This window comes from Hyla sarda, chromosome 2, assembly GCF_029499605.1.
Source record: "Hyla sarda isolate aHylSar1 chromosome 2, aHylSar1.hap1, whole genome shotgun sequence".
Lineage (NCBI taxonomy): Eukaryota > Metazoa > Chordata > Amphibia > Anura > Hylidae > Hyla > Hyla sarda.
In genome coordinates this window covers 356,523,695-356,543,965 of record NC_079190.1, presented here as the reverse complement: position 1 = coordinate 356,543,965, position 20,271 = coordinate 356,523,695, and positions in this window count along the sequence as shown.

Here is a 20,271-nt window from a genome sequence, read left to right as displayed (position 1 = left end):
CTCTGTTCACATTTTACATTTAAGCATGCCTAGAATGCTGTCTGGGGATTGTAGTTTTAGCAACACCTGGAGGCTCCCTGTTTGGAAAACACTGCTTTATGTGCGGTCTCCACAAGGGAGAGTGTCCTAAATGTACTTTTATTTTTGTTTCAGACACTTGTGTGCTGCGGATTACGTAAGATTCAATGGACTACATCAATTACCAGAGTTCTGTTTTTATATAAAATGGTTAACAAGAGCTTGTGAGGAAAGGCTTAGTTGTTGCCATCTCATAGATGGCATATCGTTAGTCTCAACAACATAATGTCGAACACTCAGCCTAGCAATGGGTTACAGTAAAGCAGTGATCTCTACAGATTGCTGCTATTCTGTATATTGCTGCTTCTCAGGAGGTATAGTATGTATACTTCCTGCCAAGTCTAAACTGTGTCCATGGCTGTATAGCTGCGAGCACAGCTCAGTCCCACTAGAAGCAGGGACAGTGTCCAGCGCTGCACTATTCAACACTGTATACTGCACAGCATCACTACTACTCTTCAATGCTGAAACTATGGCATTTTTGCCTTAAAAAACACCATATTCTCAGCATGATGTGATTTTTTTTAAATTGCCACTGAGCCTAAAATCACAGCAAAACAGCCGGGAGGAGGGAAAAAACACCAAACTCAAAAAAGCAAAGTGGGTTTGGTGGGGGTTTTTGCCCAAAGAACCCAGTGAAAAGTAGCCTTAGTGTGTTATCAGTAGTGTTCCCGTCCCTACTAATCAGAATAACAAAGGCCACCTATTCCTACAGCTCAATCTATACTGTTGTGTCTACAAGGGACTTGATATTCCCACAAGAACAAAAGAGGCTTTCATACTTTTTGAAGTAAGGGAGAGGATCAGGCTTATTGGTTAGTTTTCCCGAATAGGATAGCCAAACCCTTAACACAGGGGCGTAACTAGAAACCACAGGGCCCCGGTGCGAAAAATTCCCCTGGGCCCCCCAACCTATGACAACCCCCTTCCCAAATCCCGGACGACCCCTTACTCGGCCGCACAAAGATATCAGTGACTACAGCACTGATGGGACACAGTCAGGAGAATGCAGAATTATATAAATGACTAACAGGCAGGTCCACAAAGACGTTTAAGAATAAGCAGCCAATTTTTCTGGTGGGTGTCCAACTGCCGGGACCCCCACCAGTCACCCAATCACCTTGGTTTCAGTTGCTCTCCAGCTGTTGTAAATCTATAACTCCCATCATATCTAGAGAGCCTCAGGCATTATAGGAGTTGTAGTTTTGCAACAGCTGGAGAGCCACAGATTAGGGTACAGCATCATCCATCATCACTGCGGAACTTACAAAGTGACTCCAGCTGATGGGACAGTCAGGAGAATATATATTGATATCAGTGACCTGAGTGACGTCTTCTCTGTTGTCTTTTCTTTTCTTCTCCATCTGGTTCTGATACAAGGACGTCTTCTAGCTACATCTCCTCTGCAGAGTCTGACACCCGGACATCATAGGCTGCTCACTTTGTCAATAGATCCTCATCCTCTCTATGAAGATAGTAATCGTTAAAGCCCTGCCAAATACTCTACCCCTGAATATAATACTGCCACACACTGTACCCCCTGAATATAATACTGCCGCATACTGTACCCCTGAATACAATCCTACCACACACTGTACTTTCTAAATATAATCCTGCCACATACTGTACTCTATGAATATAATACTACCACACACTGTACCCTCTGAATATAATACTGCCACAATGTGCCCATGAACATAATACTGTGACCCACTGTACCCCTGAATGTAATACTGCCACCCACTGTACCCCTGAATATATTGCTGCCACCCACTGTACTCCTGAATATTATACTGCCACACACTGTGACCCTGAATATAAACCCTCAAAAATAACCAAGCTATACGCTGCACCATCTGAATTTAACCCTGCCACACACTTTACCTTCCAAATATAAAAACACCTCTATAATAATAATACTAATACTGTTACACACTGTTTTTTCTCAGTTTAGCTCAATCACACCTGTCCGCCTCCAGATTTCTATGTCCTCCTCCTGGCTCCTCTGTTCCAACCGCCCTTTCCCCTCCAAAACCCATAAGTCCTCCTGCATGCTCCTCTTCCACCCTCCCTAGCGCACTAATTCAAATCCAGGCTCCCCTGCCCAACTCTCCAGACCCCAAAGTCCAACCCATACCCAATCACCTCCTGGCCCCTCACATTGATTAACAGTATATATATTTATGTATTACAGATGTCCTCCAGACCACAAGTTCTATCCCCTCCCCCGTTCCTCAGGACCACTAATTCAATCACACTGCCCCCCCAACCCGCCGCTCCTCCGCCTCCTCACCTGCTGCTGCCATGCAGATTAGCGCAGAGGCCTGCTGGTAAACGGGTCCCGGTGGAGGTAGTGCATGGCCATTGCTGCAGGCATTAGGAGCCTGAGTACCTGCCTGCATGTGCTGGGGGAGGGGGTTTGAGACTAGTGCTGGACCTGGCGCTGGCAGTGACAAGCCTCCCCTTCAGGCCGGGGACCTCAGGCTGTGCTATGAGGCCCTCTCGCAATAGCGACCCTTGCGACCTCTATAGCTACACCACAGCTTTTTGCTATTTCATTTTTTTCTCCTCTTTTATATTTCCATTCACAGACCAATACAAATAATATGGCCATTATTTGCGCCACCTTTGTAATGACATCACAAATTTTACCATAAAATGTATTGTAAAACCACAAAAACAAAGATTATTTGGGTTGGGAAATTGAAATTGAAAAAAAAAAACACAATTTAGCAAATGTCGTTTTATTTTGTACACTTTATGGGAAAAAATACATGTTTTATTTATTCTGTACTTTTCTATTATTGTACTGCCTTTAAAAAAAATATTATTTTTTTTTTTACAAAATAAGTATGTTTAAAATTTCCCTATTTTGACAACCTATAACTTTCTCTATTATCTGTATATGGGGCTGTACCAGGGCTTGTTTTTTTTATCTGTAATTTTTATCGTTATACAGTGATGGAACATCGTGGTGGAAAAATTACTGCATGCAGTAATTTTTCCGCCACGATGTCCCGTCACTATATAACGTCCGTAAGGAATTACGGGCATATACAGGTGCAAACGGGCAGTAACGGCCGGTTTTCCCCGATATAGTGACGGAACTTCTCATGGAAGTTCCTAAATGGAACAATAATATAGTGTGAAAGGAGCCTTACTATTCCTGCATAGAGAAAAGATCAGTTGTCTTAATAACAAAGAGCACAATATAAGTTTTTATAAAGTTTAATAGCTTAAGATATTTTCTCGGATGGTATGTGTTTTACTTTTCCTTGTAATCAGCAGCTGCCTACAGCTTTATTAAAATTCAGAAATACATGAATAATACGAAAAATATTTGATTAGACGACAAGACATGAAAAAAACCTTTGCTCCCTGGAGGATTAATGTCTAATCTTAGCAGTACATTGATGACAGGCAAATAGTATGTCAGTCAATACAGAACTCAATATTTTGTTCTTCTCATCTCAGGCCCCGCTCACCGGTAATTAGATTGTGAAATGATGAACTACAGACACATCGGCATTTATATTCACGCTGCTGACCAATACCAACCACGTGCAAGAAAAATGCTCTTCTTAATTGGCACCTCTAATTACACACCATGCATTGCAGAGAGCGGAGCCCTTGTTACCGAACTCATTTATTGTTGACGTGTTATAAATAAATTGCACCTAGAAAAAACGTCTTATATTTTTTGATTTTTTTCCATGATTATATTGATCATCATGCATTGCAACAAGCTAGTAGAAATGTTCCAAAGGCAAAGGTATTTACACCAGTGGTGGCTTTGTTACTGGAGTAAAAATTCGGACTTACATTTCTGAATAGTTTTCTGTGATGTTATGTAACGTTTAGGATGGGTTCACAAACCGGGGGTTATTTATCATATGCAATTATTTTGCCATCTGGCAAAAACAGCAAACAATTTCGCAATTTCTGCACTAGCTGCAGATGTTGTGCGATTATTTGCAGTTTTCACCATGGCTAACAAAAGGGGTGTGACCTAACAGAAAGGGGACATGGTTTTGGTGAAGGGGCATGGGTATCTCCGTTTGCCAGATTTATGACAGTTTATAATAAACCAATATAAACTGCTTTGTTAGCTCAGAGCTCACAATTTCTCAAAACCTTGCAAGTGAGCTATAAAAATGTGGTGAGAAAATAAAAGGTGTGATTAATATTACTGTCACATAAATTACACAGGTTTTTGATTATGTCCCCCCAAACCATGCCTAGTACCTTGCTTGGGGGAAGTGCTTGACACAGGGATTTATTTAAGAGAAGCTTAATGTCATGTACTGTCCCCACATGTTTGCACAATATATAACACAGAGGATCAGGTTGTTTAGAATGCTTCTTTTACTTATTTTATCCAGCATGTCTGATATTTTTTTTAATTATATTTCAAACTAACTGTAGTAGAAGAGTAATAACATGAAATATGTTCATAAAAAATCAATATGCTGCCATACCTTATGTCCTTGCACATCATGGTCCCTGAGCTCAACACTCAGCTCATTAAACAAAATGTTACATTATCTTCCATCATTTGTTCCATTTACTATTAATATAGGACCCTTAGGAACTATCAGGAAAAGAAAAACAGGAATCAACTCAAAATTAAGCATTGCACAGAGAGCTGTCTAGAAAATGATTTGTTTTGTAAATAATGATACTGTTGCATTTTTATCATTTACACAATTTACAGTGACTGTGTGTTGGATATTGATGCGTCCTCCATCACAAATTACAGTATCACATTGTCTTATTTTCTACGGACAGCATGGGCAACGGTCTGTGCCTGTGACCATGAGTAAATTTATGGGTAGATGACTGGGTAAGAACATTTCTAAAAAGGCAGGTCATTGTTGGCTTTCTCAAAATGAATTAGTTAGTATTCCAAGATAAAATTAAGGTTAGCTAATAACAGGGTTGCAGGCACCAAAGAGTATGGGAAGTTAAGGCTAGCCCATTCTATCTCACAGAAGAGCTGCTATAGCTAAAAGTGGCCCTGATTTATCAAAATGTGTGAGCGAAAAACTGGAGAGATTTCTCCACAATAGCCAATCACAAAAACACAAAGTGGATCTGGTATTTAGCATTTTACTATTGACTTGCAGCTAACATCTGGCCGCAGTGTTTCACTGAAAAAATGCCATAAGGCCATTTTGGCATTTTTTTTGGGCAAAACGCCCCCCCCCCCCCCAAAAAAAAAAAAAGTGGAACCTTAGTCTAAGTACACTCTTTCATAGCCACAATATTTTCTAGTAGAAATAGCCTCTTCAGAAAGATATTGCATCATGCCATACTAAGCAAATTATTTAGGAATGGTTTGGAGAACATAAAGAATTCAAGATAGTAACTTGACTTTAAAATTATCCAGATCTCAATCCAATGAAGATTCTGTGGAATGTGCTGAAAAAACAACTCCAATATATAGAGGTCCCATCTTGAAACTTACAGGACATAAATGATCTGCTGCTAATGTCTAGATGCCACAGGACATCTTCAGAGGTCTTGTGAAATCCATTACACAAGGGGCCAGATGTTTGAAGCAAAGAAAGGGACCTTTACAATATTAGACAAGCTGTTTAATTTTATGGCAGCTTATGGTGTTGGGCTAGGTTTCCACACCTGGTTTTTCTAGCGTTGGGAAATAGAAAGATTGGATGTATACTTCCTACTAGGTTCACTTCTAACTGCAGTGGCAGTTTTCCAAAAAGTGACAGAAAAAACCCTGTGTGGAAACCTAGCCTTAAAGTATAGGTTAGTGTGGATACGAATTGGGATCTTAGTTTGTCGAGTATGATCTTAATTTTAAATGTCATAGCAAAAGGTCCGAATACTTCTGTCCATGCAAAATTTTTGTATTTTAAGAAATAAGGAAAAATGGGGTATTGAGTGCATATTGATTGGGAAAACTAAAATAAAATATATTTTTTTTCTTTTTCTAGCTCAAGGGCTTATCATAACAAAATGTGAAAGGGGGGAGTTGAAAGGGTCTGAATACTTTCTGAATGCAATGTTTATATTTACATATATTACAATGGGATTACATTTTCTTTTTTAAGATCAATTAAAATAATGTGTTTATTTACCTGTGGTAAAAGGGCCATTTCATTCTTCTTTAACAAAACACATTTAGAATTCATCCAAATTACAGTTATTTTATGATATATTCTGAACATGTTTATGTATAGTTTTGAATTTATTTACATTTATTTAAAGCTCAAAAGTCTGTTTAAACAGTGTAACTGTTCATTTTGTTATTTGTCTAATAATGTCTCTATATAATGCTCACTGAGAAGTTACATGGCAATGAGATAATTCTTAAGAGATAACATCTGTACAGATGAAGCAACAAATTTAATTGGGCATCTTACACAGATTCTGATGTTATTTCCATAAAAATGTTGCATTGCTCAAATTGTATCCTGCCTTAACAGTTCAGGGAATTTTTGTCAGCCATATTGAGAATTCATAAAGTTACCTTACATGTTGCTTCATCGTTCCTCTAGAAAAATGCTCGTAATAAATAGTATGGGAAGAGAGTCTGGGAGCTCTGCACACATTTCCAATAAACTGTAGAATAATTAGCACAAAACACATCCCGGTAAGTGATTTCTCAGATGTAAATCAATGACTCATTAGTTTTAAACATACCAGATTTGTAGACCCTGAAATTATAGTGTGAACATATGGTGCTACTTGCCAAACCTAAATAAATCCCAATGTGTGATGGATTCTATATGATTTAGATGTTTCTCCAAAGCATAATCCAGTTTTACTGCCCAACTTATTAAAGGCCCTTTTAAATGGAAAAATGAAATAAAAAATTAAGCATAATGATAAGCCTGACTACCTCTAACATAGTTCTAGATCACCATCATTCCTGTATTTTTAGGGTTGGGATGGGGTAAGGAATAGTGTTGAGCAAATACCCGAAATGCAAATTTTTACCGCAAATATCAGCACTTTGCGATTTTGCTAATATTTTGAATATAGTTATATATATTTGTAATGACAAATATTAGTTTTTTTTTCTTCACTGTACACATCCCAACAATGATGTGTACTGTGTAAGAAAAAAAGTGATCATCCATCACTCTCGCTTTATTGCTCATATGATTGATAAACATGATGGGGATACAACGGGAGTCCGCATCATAGGTTTGCAGCAAATTAACAACTCAGAAAATAGTTTGGATAGACACACCAGATTACTCTAGGCTGAAGCTAGGTGGATCATCTGGACGGGAGCCACTGGCAGTCTAGGACTTAATGATAGGAACGACCAGTCAGCCTTCTTATGGAGGTACATGTATAATATGTTGTTGCTTGTTGTATTTTGCATTTGCAAATTTTCTCTTTCTAGATTTATGTATCAGTTGTATTACCTTGTTAATATGCACTAGGGTTAATGAGAGGTATCACCCCCTTCCCAACTTACCTTGAAAAAGCGTCATAGTGACGTGAAACAAGCACGCTGTTGGTTTGTGCATCCTCGTGTATCCCTGCTCAGAACAATAAAGCTGCAAGTGCACGCAAGAAGTGTACTAGGTGCCGTGTCATTTCTCTTCTACCAAGTATTCCTGACATGTGTGACTGTCAGACACGTGCTATGGATAGTCTGCCGGGCGGTCGCTCACCTGCAGACAATATCCAGTCTAGAAGCTGGCTCATCTTCACAGGTGGAGTGGTGCTGACTGCCTCTCTTACTTACAGTGTCTAGCATTGCTGATTCCTTTTTTGTCTGGCACACTCACCGGCATTGTGGAGGGTTTGAGCATGGAGGAGGAGGATTTCCGTGCTACAGGTGTGGACGCCACCACTGCAAGCGCTTTGGAAGCTGGGAGAGAGGACATCACCAATTTATTTTCCAAATGTAATCTGGATGATGAATTTTCCATCCAGAGTACATTGGAGAATTGCTTTGTATCCTTGTCCGAGAAAGAGGTAAAACTATTTTGGACCATCAACACGTTACAATCCTATGTTGAAGCCAATTGGTCACCTCAGGATTTGATGATTTATAAGGAGGTCTCACAATACCAGGATGATAAATATTTTATTGCAAAGTGGCAACAGGCATGTGAAAAGCATGCAATGAATCTCACAAGGTTAGTCCTTGATAGATCCAGCATGGATTACGTGATGGTCCAATCTAATCTGGAAAAAGCAAGAGCTGAGTTGAAATCCCGTCTGACGAATCTGCAGTGGACTAACTTCCTATGCAAATTCGATACTAAATTGATCCCTATACAAAATGAAATCAAGGAACGCAAAAGGGATACATTTATAAGGGGCAAATTGGACTTTGATCTGGATAAGATATTCACATGGAACCAACAACAACAACCGAGATCCACTAAAGGCAGAAACCAATGGAGAAAACCGAGTTGTCCAACACAGAAACTGGATTACTGGACCACGGACTCTGGTTTGGACTCCAGTAACGCAGAAGACGTGAAACAAGGACCTACCAAAGAAGGGGTGCGATATGGTGCAAATATTACCACTACACCCTACCCTTTAGGCGCCGGATGTGCCGGGGTGGACAACATGAAAGATCTTTCCCTAACAGGGACCAGGGCGAAAAGAAAGCAGGTCTCCTGGAGGCAGTAGGAGATTCTGCATCTGGTGACTCTGGGAAAACGGAAAAGGTCAATCCACATTTGGGTGGAAATGTTGTTAACCCCTTAAGGGGTTTTTCCGCTTTTGCATTTTCGTTTTTTCCTCCTTAGCTCAAAAAAAATCATAACTCTTTCAATTTTGCACCTAAAAATCCATATGATGGCTTATTTTTTGCGCCACCAATTCTACAATTCTACTAAATTTTGGGGGCCTCCGTTTCTACACAGTACATTTTTCAGTTAAAATTACACCTTATCTTTATTCTCTAGGTCCATATGATTAAAATGATACCTTATTTATATAGGTTTGATTTTGTCGTACTTCTGGAAAAAATCATAACTACATGCAGGAAAATGTATACATTTAAAATTGCCATCTTCTGACCCCTATAACTTTTTTATTTTTAAGTGTATGGGGCTGTATGAGGGCTAATTTTTTGCACCGTGATCTGAAGATTATATTGGTACCATTTTTGCATTGATAGAACATATTGATCGCTTTTTATTCGTTTTTTCATTATATGAAAATTTACCAAAAATGCACTATTTTGGACTTTGGAATTTTTTTGCGCGAACCATTGACCATGCGGTTTAATTTATGATATATTTTTATAATTCGGACATTTCCGCGTGCAGCGGTACCACATATGTTTATTTTTATTTACACTTTTTTTTTTATGGAAAAAGGGGGGTGATTCAAACTTTTATTAGGGAAGGGGTTAAATGATCTTTATTCACTTTTTTTTCACTTTTTTTTTTGCAATGTTATAGCTCCCATAGGGGGCTATAACACTGCACACACTGATCTTTTACATTGATCAGTGGTTTCTCATAAGAAACCACTGATCGATGATTCTGCCGCTTGACGGCTCATGCCTGGATCTCAGGCACTGAGCAGTCATTCGGTAATCGAACACATGGGGGCAAGGTAGGAGACCCTCCTCGTTTCCTACAGCTGTTCGGGACGCCGCGATTTCGCCACGGACATCCCAAACAGCCCCCTGAGATAACCGGCAGTGATTTAGTTTCACTTTAGACGCGCCGTGTCTAAAGGGTTAATAACATGCGTCACCGCAATCGATGCCACGTGCTATTAGCCACGGGTCCCGGACGTTGTTAGAGGCTGGGCCCGACCCGCTATGATGCAGGGCCACGCCGTGGCCCCGCGTTATATAATGGTAGCGGACTCAGGACATACAGGTATGCCCTGGGTCCTTAACAGGTTAATATTTCTAAAGAAGCATTATCTGATTCTTGCCTGTCATTACTGTCACGATGCCGGCTGGCAGGAGGTGGATCCTCTGTGCCAGAGAGGGATAGGCGTGGACCGTGCCGGTTCTAAGTTACTACTGGTGTTCACCAGAGCCCGCCGCAAAGCGGGATGGTCTTGCTGCGGCGGTAGTAACCAGGTCGTATCCACTAGCAACGGCTCAACCTCTCTAACTGCTGAAGATAGGCGCGGTACAAGGGAGTAGACAAAAGCAAGGTCGGACGTAGCAGAAGGTCGGGGCAGGCAGCAAGGATCGTAGTCAGGGGCAACGGCAGGAGGTCTGGAACACAGGCTAGGAACACACAAGGGAACGCTTTCACTAGGCACAAGGGCAACAAGATCCGGCGAGGGAGTGCAGGGGAAGTGAGGTATACATAGGGAGTGCACAGGTGAACACACTAATTGGAACCACTGCGCCAATCAGTGGCGCAGTGGCCCTTTAAATCGCAGAGACCCGGCGCGCGCGCGCCCTAGGGAGCGGGGCCGCGCGCGCCGGGACAGGACCGACGGAGAGCGAGTCAGGTACGGAAGCCGGGGTGCGCATCGCGAGCGGGCGCCACCCGCATCGCGAATCGCATCCCGGCTGGAGGCGGTATCGCAGCGCACCCGGTCAGTGGATCTGACCGGGGCGCTGCAGTAGCGAGGGTGTAGCGAGCGCTCCGGGGAGGAGCGGGGACCCGGAGCGCTCGGCGTAACAATTACTATCGAAAGGGTTAAACTATTGTACCATCAGTAAGTTTGACGAGGTCAATTTTGAAATAGATTTAGCTAAATCTTTACGCAAGCTTAACCTGCACAAAATATTTAAGAACAAAACACCCCATAGGAATGTAACAACTCCCCCTGGGGAGATACCTGCTGAAATAGGCCCTCTAGGCTTTATTGCTAATCCTGCATCTTGCGAGACAGATCAGAGCATTGTTAGTGACTTATTTTCCTTACTAACAAAAGGGGATGCTACAGTGGCCATACAAGATGCTTACACATTCTTGGGAGGAGTAAAGTCTAAATATTTTCCCCCTTTGTCACTGGGCTCCAGTCTAGACTAGTTTTATAAAAGTGTCCTCTCAGATGTTAAGAGCATGATTTATCATGTGGCAGAGGAGAATCTAACTAGTGATGAAAGAGAGGCACTGAGATGGTTAAAGAATAAAAACAAAATAGTAGTAAAGCCCACTGATAAAGGGGGAAATATTGTTGTTATGGACAAAGACACCTATACACAGGAAGCCATGCGACAATTGTCAGATACCCTTACCTATACTAAGCTGAATAAGGACCCTTCACTAGTATACCAAAGCCGCCTGCAATCACTCCTATGTAGGGGTATAGAACAGGGTGTTATTTCAGAAGACATGGCCCACAAATCCAGCAAAACCCAACTAGCATCACCTCCCCAAAATTCATAGGGGTCCCAGGAACTTCCCGGGAAGACCGATCGTCTCGAGTCGGAGGTCGGTAACTGAACCTCTTTCCCGGTTTATAGATTGGTTCCTGAGACCCTTATTGAATTCTGTTCCATATTACCTGGCAGACACCAAGGCCCTGCTACAAAGTATGGATGACATAGACTGGCAGGGTGAGTGCAGCCTAGCCACCATTGATGTGGTATGTTTATACACCCAAATTCACCATGATGATGCAATCCTAGTCATAAGGCAATTACTTATGAGAGAAGGGAAGCATACAGTATGCATTGAATTTATCTGTGAGGCTGTCAGGTTTATTTTAGAACATAATGCATTTAAATTTGGGGACCAGTGGTACACCCATGGCACCTACACTTTCTATTATTTTTCTTGCCATGTGGGAGGAGAGCACCATCTATGGACCGGGTAACCATTTTGCCAAGTACATCAGGCATTGGACCCGGTTCATAGATGATGTGTTGATTGTTTGGACAGGCACCCAATTCCAGTTTCTTTCCTTCTTGGAATACATCAACACCAATAATATCAACATGCAGTTCACAGAAAACTTTGGGGGCAACAGGGTCCAATTTCTTGATTTAGAATTGGTTTTGGAACATGGCACAATTGCTGTGAGAGGGTACCAAACACCAACAGCGACAAACTCCCTGCTGGCGTACACTAGCTATCATCCCCCACATGTGACAAAATCACTACCGTATGGCCAATTTCTTAGGCTAGGTAGGAATAATTCTGAGTATGCCACTTTTATTGAACAGTCCTATGCACTGATAGATAAACTCAGGAAGAGGGGGTATCCGGACTCCTCAATGCAACAGGCAACAGAACCCAGGAGGGAAAAATTAAATTTTTTGTGCCAGGAAAGGTAAAAAGAAAAAACAAGTCAAACGTGCATTTTTTTCTTTTGAGTAGAACCCTGTCGAGAATCGAATAAAACATACTATTAACAAGAACTGACATTTACTCCAAACAGATAGGGACTTGCTAGAATTCACAAGCCAACACCCCCTGATTTCATTTGTCAGAACCAGGAATCTGCCAGACGAACTTGTGAAAAACCACATCTCTCCTCCCAATGTGAACTGGTTGCAACAGGGCAATTTTCATTGCAAGCAATGTTCCTTTTGCAAACAATTAGACACATCCCGCTGCATAAAGTTGAGCCCGATCAACCATGTGATAAAATATTTTATAACTTGCAGATACAATTTCATTGTGTATGCCATCATTTAGCGCTGTATGTTATTCTACATCGGTAAAACCATACACCCTCTTTTTCATAGGGTACGAGAACACTTCTATTCGATTCGTACAGGCAAGGGATGCCCTCGCTTTATTGATCATATGATTGCTAAACATGATGGGGATACAACGGGAATCCGCTTCGTAGGTTTGCAGCGAATTAACAACTCAGAAAATAGTTTGGACAGACACACCAGATTACTCCAGTCTGAATCTATGTGGATCATCAGGTCAGGAGCCACAGGCAGTCTAGGACTTAATGATAGGAATGACCTGTGAGCCTTCTTATAGAGGTACATGTATGATATGTTGTTGCTTGATGTATTTAGCATTTATATATTATGTATTGTTTATATGGTAATTTTCTCTTTCTTGATGTATGTATTAATTGTATTACCTTATTAGTATGCACTAAGAGTTAATGAGAGGTACCAACCCCTTCCCAACTTACCTTGAAAAAGCGTCATAGTGACGTGAAACAAGCGCGTTGTTGGTTTGTGCATCCTCGTGTATCCCTGCTCCAAGCAATAAAGCTGCAAGTGCACAAAAGAAGTGTCCTGGGTGCCGTGTTGTATTCCTGACATATCTGACTGTCAGACATGGGCACCGGTTAGTCTGCCAGGCGGTTGCTCACCTGCGGACAATATCCAGTCTAGAAGCCGGCTCATCTTCACAGGTGGAGTGGTGCTGACTGTCTCTCTTACTTACAGTGTTCTCCAATATTATTTACTGTGTGAGTCGGTGTGGAGCGTGAATATTTTGTATATGCGAATATGCAAACATTAGTGAATATCTGAACTTCCAGAGGACACTGATCCCTCCCTTCTTTTAGGTGAAAGATATAATCGTGCATGTGCACTATACAAATTTCATTATGAGTTTTTGCATGGAGAAAAAAAGGGAACGAACATAGCAAATATGTGAATTTCGCGAACATAGGACAAATATTCGTCCATATATTCGCAAAATATTGCGAATTCGAATATGGCCCCTAGTAAGGAAAGCCTTTCCTAAAGCATATATTAGGATTCCTGATTTAACTTGATCAGATCAATGGGATAAGATTCCGTCCCAGGCACTAAATATACAATGGTTGCATGATTTGTCCATGTAAATAGCAGTAGAACCGTATTATTTGATTTGAGCCAGTTTTAGCATTATAGACCCCAAAATGATGGGGCACGCCATATTTGTACTATAATTTGCTACTTTTTACTCTTCTCACCACTTCTTAAAAATGTTGAAAAAAGGAGGAAGGGTTTATTGTAGGGGCATGGCCAATGACCAGTGCACATCTGACTTCAATTTTAAAGCCAGTCTTACTAAATCTTTAAATTTTCCTGCATTGATGGTTGGTAGACTCTTGAATTCAATATATGTACATTTACCATTGGTGACAGAGCTTGCTTAAGGCAGCTTTAAAGGGGTACTCCGCCCCTAGACATCTTATACCCTATCCAAAGGATAGGGGATAAGATCTCAGATCGCCGCGGTCCCGCTGCTTGGGATCCCCAGGATCCCCGCTGCAGCACTGCGCTATCATTACAGCACAGAGTGAGTTCACTCTGGATGTAATGACGGGCAATACAGGGGCCGGAGCATCGTTACGTCACGGCTCCGCTCCTCATGACGTCACGGCCTGCCCCTTTCAATACAAGTCTATGGGAGGGGGCGTGGTGGTCATCACGCCCCCTGCCCTAGACTTGCATTAAAGGGACGGGCCATGATGTCACGAGGGGCGGAGCCATGACGTCACGCTGCTCCGTCCCCTGTATCGCCCGTCATTACGCACAGAGCGAACTCGCTGTGTGCTTTAATGATAGCGCGGTGCCGCTTGGTAGATCCCGGGGCTCCCCAGCAGCGGGACCCCGGCGATCTGACATCTTATCCCCTATCCTTTGGATAGGGGATAAGATGTCTAGGGGCGGAGTACCCCTTTAAGTTAGTAAATCAGGGCCCACCCTTCCATTGACAAATGGGGTCCCCAAGGAGGAATTTTCATCTACCAGACATATCGCCCAGATTTATCAATCTGAAAAGAACTGGAGTTTTTCCCATAGCAACTAATCACAGCTCAGCTTTCATTTTACTAGAGCTAGTTAAGATATGAAGCTGTAATTGGTTGTTATGGGAAAACCAAACCTTTTTTGTCTTAGATTGAGAAATCTGGGTCATCCTCACGCATTGTCATAAATGTCTAAGATGAAAATACCCCTTTAGGGCAGGGTCACACGTAATGCATTAGCAGCACATTTCACACTGCAGATGCGCAGGTGGCAGTCTCAAAAGCAAGCTACCTGCTCCAGCTGGGTAACTCTGTGTGTCCGCTCCAAGCAGTGGATTTCATGATGGAGACACAGTGCCTGCTTGTAGCAGATGCACAGCAGAAAATTTGCCAATATTAGTGAACACACAGAGACACCTGGCCGCTGCATGGAGCTCACACTTGTATGTGCCGTTGGTGCATTTCCAGTATGAAATAAGTTCCGGATGCGCTATGTGTGACCTACCCCTTAACAAACTATATAATATTGTATAAACACATTGAACTTCTATAGAGCATGATGTGGTTTATAAAATCTGCATAGTTTTAAAACACATAGGGGGAGATCATTAAAAACTGTCTAATAGTAAAACTTCCTTTGTTGCCCATAGCAACCAATCACAGCTCAGCTATCACATAAGCTCTGATTGGTTGTTATGGGAATGCAGACAGTTTTAGTCCACAGGGTGTGTGACTATCTTCTAGTAATGTGTATCTGACTTTTTTTTTTTAAACTGTGTTATATTTCACTATTTTGGTTTAAAGTCTTACAAGTGGTAAAACTCAGCAAAAACATATGGGTGAACAAATCCTTATTATTCTTGTTTCTTCTTTGCCAGTGAACAGATCATTTAGATTCCTACCCTCCTGGCATCATTTCTTTAGCAACTATTCTCTCTCTCTCTCTCTCTCTCTCTCTCTCGCTCTCTCTCTCGCTCTCTCTCTAAAAATAATAAATAAATATATATATATATATATATATATATATATATATATATTGTGATGACTCGCTCTTGCAGATTGGTGCGGTTGCAGTATAGAAGCAAGGAAACAGTACTTTTCAAACCAAAGTTCAGTATTTTATTCACACTTGGCACACAGCAAACAGTCTTTAAACGCAGAACAAAGGAAAACTAAACAAAAGCCCACCTGTATTCCTTAGGTGTTTGTTCACACCTGAGTTTGTGCCGTGCGGCACCAAACAAGTCTTTTCCAGGCCTCCTGGCAGGTTGTTCACCAGCTTCCAACCTTGGAGCAAATGCAGGAGCTGCAACTAGCAAATCCCCCTCAGCTGGTGAAGCAGGCTGCCTTTAAGGCCAACAAAAGGTGACCTAAATTGTGGGGAATGACTCCCACCCTGCACTTGGTCATTCCTAGTAAGAGTCGTCCCAGATTGGCCTTCCAGCCATACTACAGCCATAGTGTCAGTCTGTATTGCAGCACTGACCCTGAATAAATACCGGCTCTTACTTCACCAAGGCCAGGAACCTTGGTGACACATATCGCCCATCCACCACGATGCCTTTCACCTTCTCACAATATAAATAAAGTATATACAGTATATAGAATTTATTTCCTTTGGTCCATTGAGAGCCTCTGGATCACTTATTATATACACTGTAAACCTAATAAAGCAAGTAACTGTGTAAAAACAGAAAGGATTGTGCTTCTGTCTTTATTACAATTTACCAATATCACTTTATCCCTTACTAAGGTTAAAATTGTATTTCTAAGATTGAATTGGTTAGATTTTAGCTTTCTTACAGCATAGCCCAAGGCTATTACTGTATTGTAATATACCACTAGAACATTATATAAAACATCAGGGACGATGATAATGTAAATAAAAAATTATGTTCGGAGTAAAAATGTGAATCCATGCCTCTTAAAACCCTGGAATTTTCCTGACAAAGCTTTCTTGGAAATGGAAGATAATATGTAAGAGAGATAATTCAAAGTAGTAGTGATATTTAACTCAAACAATGCTATACATTTATAACACATTCTGGTTTTTGTAAAACATTGTTTCTTTGAAGACGAAAATAAAGTAAACTTGAAAAAAAAATGTTTGTTCAATGCTAATGACCAAAAATCAACAATTTTGGAGTTTGGAATTTTCTGGTGTTTACATCTTTCACCGTGCAGAGTCACAAATACTATCGCATTACATTGATCTATGTTATCGGCGCTCGATTGCTAAGGGCCTTAAGCAGCCCTTAGCAATCCCCATTCCATCGAGCACTGGGAAGCACATGTATGTCCCCGCTCTTCCACAGCAACCCCTCGGCAGCACGCGATTACATTGTGGAGCTGCCGATGGGTCCCCTAGACACCGGGGATTACCGGCATTTTATGTTTAAATACGTGGTTGCTATTGACCACAACATTTAACCATGATCTGATCAGAGCAAACTCTGATGTCTGTCATTAGCAGCCGATGTCAGATGCTGATAGCACAGGCATCTGCCATTCATGACACCGACCAGAAGAGGGGGCCCATGCCATATTCTCCTCACCTGACCCATGATGTATCGTTACATCATGGGTCGGGAAAAGGTTACATTTCCACCATTTGTAATCTGTCTGACTGGGTATGGTTTCTAACCTTTAACCTCTTAAGGACCAAGCTCACTTTAACCTTAAAGGGGTTATCCAGGAAAAACTTTTTTTTTTTTATATCAACTGGCTCCAGAAAGTTAAACAGATTTGTAAATTACTTCTCTAATGACACCTGTCTCGGGAAATGCCCAGTTTAGAAGCAAATCCCCATAGCAAACCTCTTCTAAACTGGGTGTTTCCCGAGACAGGTGTCATCATAGAGCAGTTAGACAGAAAAGAACAACCTTAACTTCAGAAGCCCATAAGTACTGAAAGGATTAAGATTTTTTAATAGAAGTAATTTACAAATCTGTTTAACTTTCTGGAGCCAGTTGATATATATAAAAAAAGTTTTTCCTGGAATACCCCTTTAAGGCCAATTTTATTGTTGCATTTTCGATTTTTCCTCCTCACCTTCTAAAATCCATAACTCTTTTATATTTCCAGCTACAAACCCATATAATGGCTTGTTTTTGCGTGACCAATTGTACTTTGTAATGAAACCTCTCATTTTACCATAAAATGTATGGCGAACCCAAAAAAAAGTTTTTTTCAGGAAGTTAATTTAAATGAAAACCACAATTTTGCACATTTTGGAGGGTTTCATCTTCACATTGTACACTTCACGGTAAAAATGACATGTGTTCTTTAATCTGTGGGTCAATATGATTAAAATTATACCCATGGCTAGATACTTTTATATTTTTGTACCGCTTAAAAAAATCTAAAACTTTTTGTACAAAATCAGTAATCTAAAACTGCCCTATTTTGACCACTTATAACTTTTTCATTTTTCCGTATATAGGGCGGTATGAGGGCTAATTTTTTGCCCCGACATCTTTACTTTTTATCGATACCACATTTGCATATATAATACTTTTTGATCATTTTTTATTAATTTTTTGAGGAATAAAATGTCACAAAAAAGCTGAATTTTTGGACTTTTTTTTATTTTTTACGTTTACGCCGTTCACCATACGGGATCATTAACATTAATATTTTGATAGTTCGGACATTTATGCAGGCGGCAATACCAAATATGTTTATAAGAAAAAAAATTACGCTTTTTGTGGTTAAAATGGGAAAAATTGACAATTTTCATTTTTACTAGGGGAGGGTATTTTTCAAATTTTTTTTATTTTTACATTTTTCAACTTTTTTTTTACACTTTTTATGTCCCCATAGGGGACTACCTATAGCAATCATTTGATTGCTAATACTGTTCAGTGCTATGCATACTGTCAGGATCCGGACTGGTATGCAGAGAGGACACTGGAGGTGGATCCTCTGTGTCAGTGAGGTGATGGCATGGGCCGTACCAGGGGAACGGAATCTAAGGGGTTACTGGTTTTCACCAGAGCCCGCCACAAAGCGGGATGGACTTGCAGCAGCAGGTAACCTCCAGGTCATTCCACCTGATAATGACTCAACCCCACTGACAGCTGAGACAGGCGCGGTACACAGGGACAAGGAAAGAGCAAGGTCGGACGTAGCAGAAGGTCTGGGCAGGCAGCAATGGTTCGTAGTCAGGGGCAGCGGCAAGGGTCTGGATACACAGGCTTGGGATACACAAAACACTTTCTCAGGGCACTAGGGCAACAAGATCCGGCAAGGACAGGAAGGGGAAGTGGGTTTTTATATGTTTTGCAGGTGTGGGTACTGATTGGGCCAGGCACCAATTAATGGTGCATTGGCCCTTTTAAATTTCAGAGAGCCGGCGCGCGCGCCCTAGAGAGCGGGGCCGCGCACACCAGGACAGAACAGCAGGAGGACGGGGCAGGTGAGGTGATTGGAATGCGACCCGTGGGCGGGCGCGTCCCGCTACGCGGATTGCATCCCCGCTGGTGATAACAGGGCAGCGCTCCCGGTCAGCGGGTCTGACCGGGGTGCTGCACGCAGAAGAACGCCGCAAGCGCTCCGGGGAGGAGCAGGGACCCGGAGCGTTCGGCGTAACACATACAGTGGGGATCAAAAGTTTGGACACCCCAGGTAAAAATTTGTATTAATGTGCATAATGAAGCCAAGGAAAGATGAAACATCTCCAAAAGGCATCAAATTACAGATTAGACATTCTTATAATATGTCAACAAAAGTTAGATTTTATTTCCATCATTTGCACTTTCAAAATAACAGAAAGCAAAAAAAAAGTGTCTGCAAAAGTTTGGGCACCCTGCAGAGTTAATATCTTGTACTGCCAGCTTGTAAATGCTTTTTGTAGCCATCTGTCACGATGCCGGCTGGCAGGTGGTGGATCCTCTGTGCCAGAGAGGGATTGGCGTGGACCGTGCTAGAGGATCGGTTCTAAGTCACTACTGGTTTTCACCAGAGCCCGCCGCAAAGCGGGATGGTCTTGCTGCGGCGGTAGTGACCAGGTCGTATCCCCTAGCAACGGCTCAACCTCTCTGGCTGCTGAAGAAAGGCGCGGTACAAGGGAGTAGACAGAAGCAAGGTCGGACGTAGCAGAAGGTCGGGGCAGGCAGCAAGGATCGTAGTCAGGGGCAACGGCAGAAGGTCTGGAATCACAGGCAAGGAACACACAAGGAACGCTTTCACTGGCACTAGGGCAACAAGATCCGGCGAGGGAGTGAAGGGGAAGTGTAGCGAGCGCTCCGGGGAGGAGCGGGGACCCGGAGCGCTCGGCGTAACAGTACCCCCCCCCTTGGGTCTCCCCCTCTTCTTGGGGCCTGAGAACCTGAGGATCAGACTTTTGTCCAGGATATTGTCCTCAGGTTCCCAGGACCTCTCTTCTGGACCACAACCCTCCCAATCCACTAAAAAAAAAGTTTTTCCTCTGACCTTTTTTGAGGCTAAGATCTCTTTGACAGAGAAGATGTCCGAGGAGCCGGAAACAGGAGTGGGAGGAACAGATTTAGGAGAAAAACGGTTGAGGATGAGAGGTTTAAGAAGAGAGACGTGAAAGGCATTAGGGATACGAAGAGAAGGAGGAAGAAGAAGTTTGTAAGAGACAGG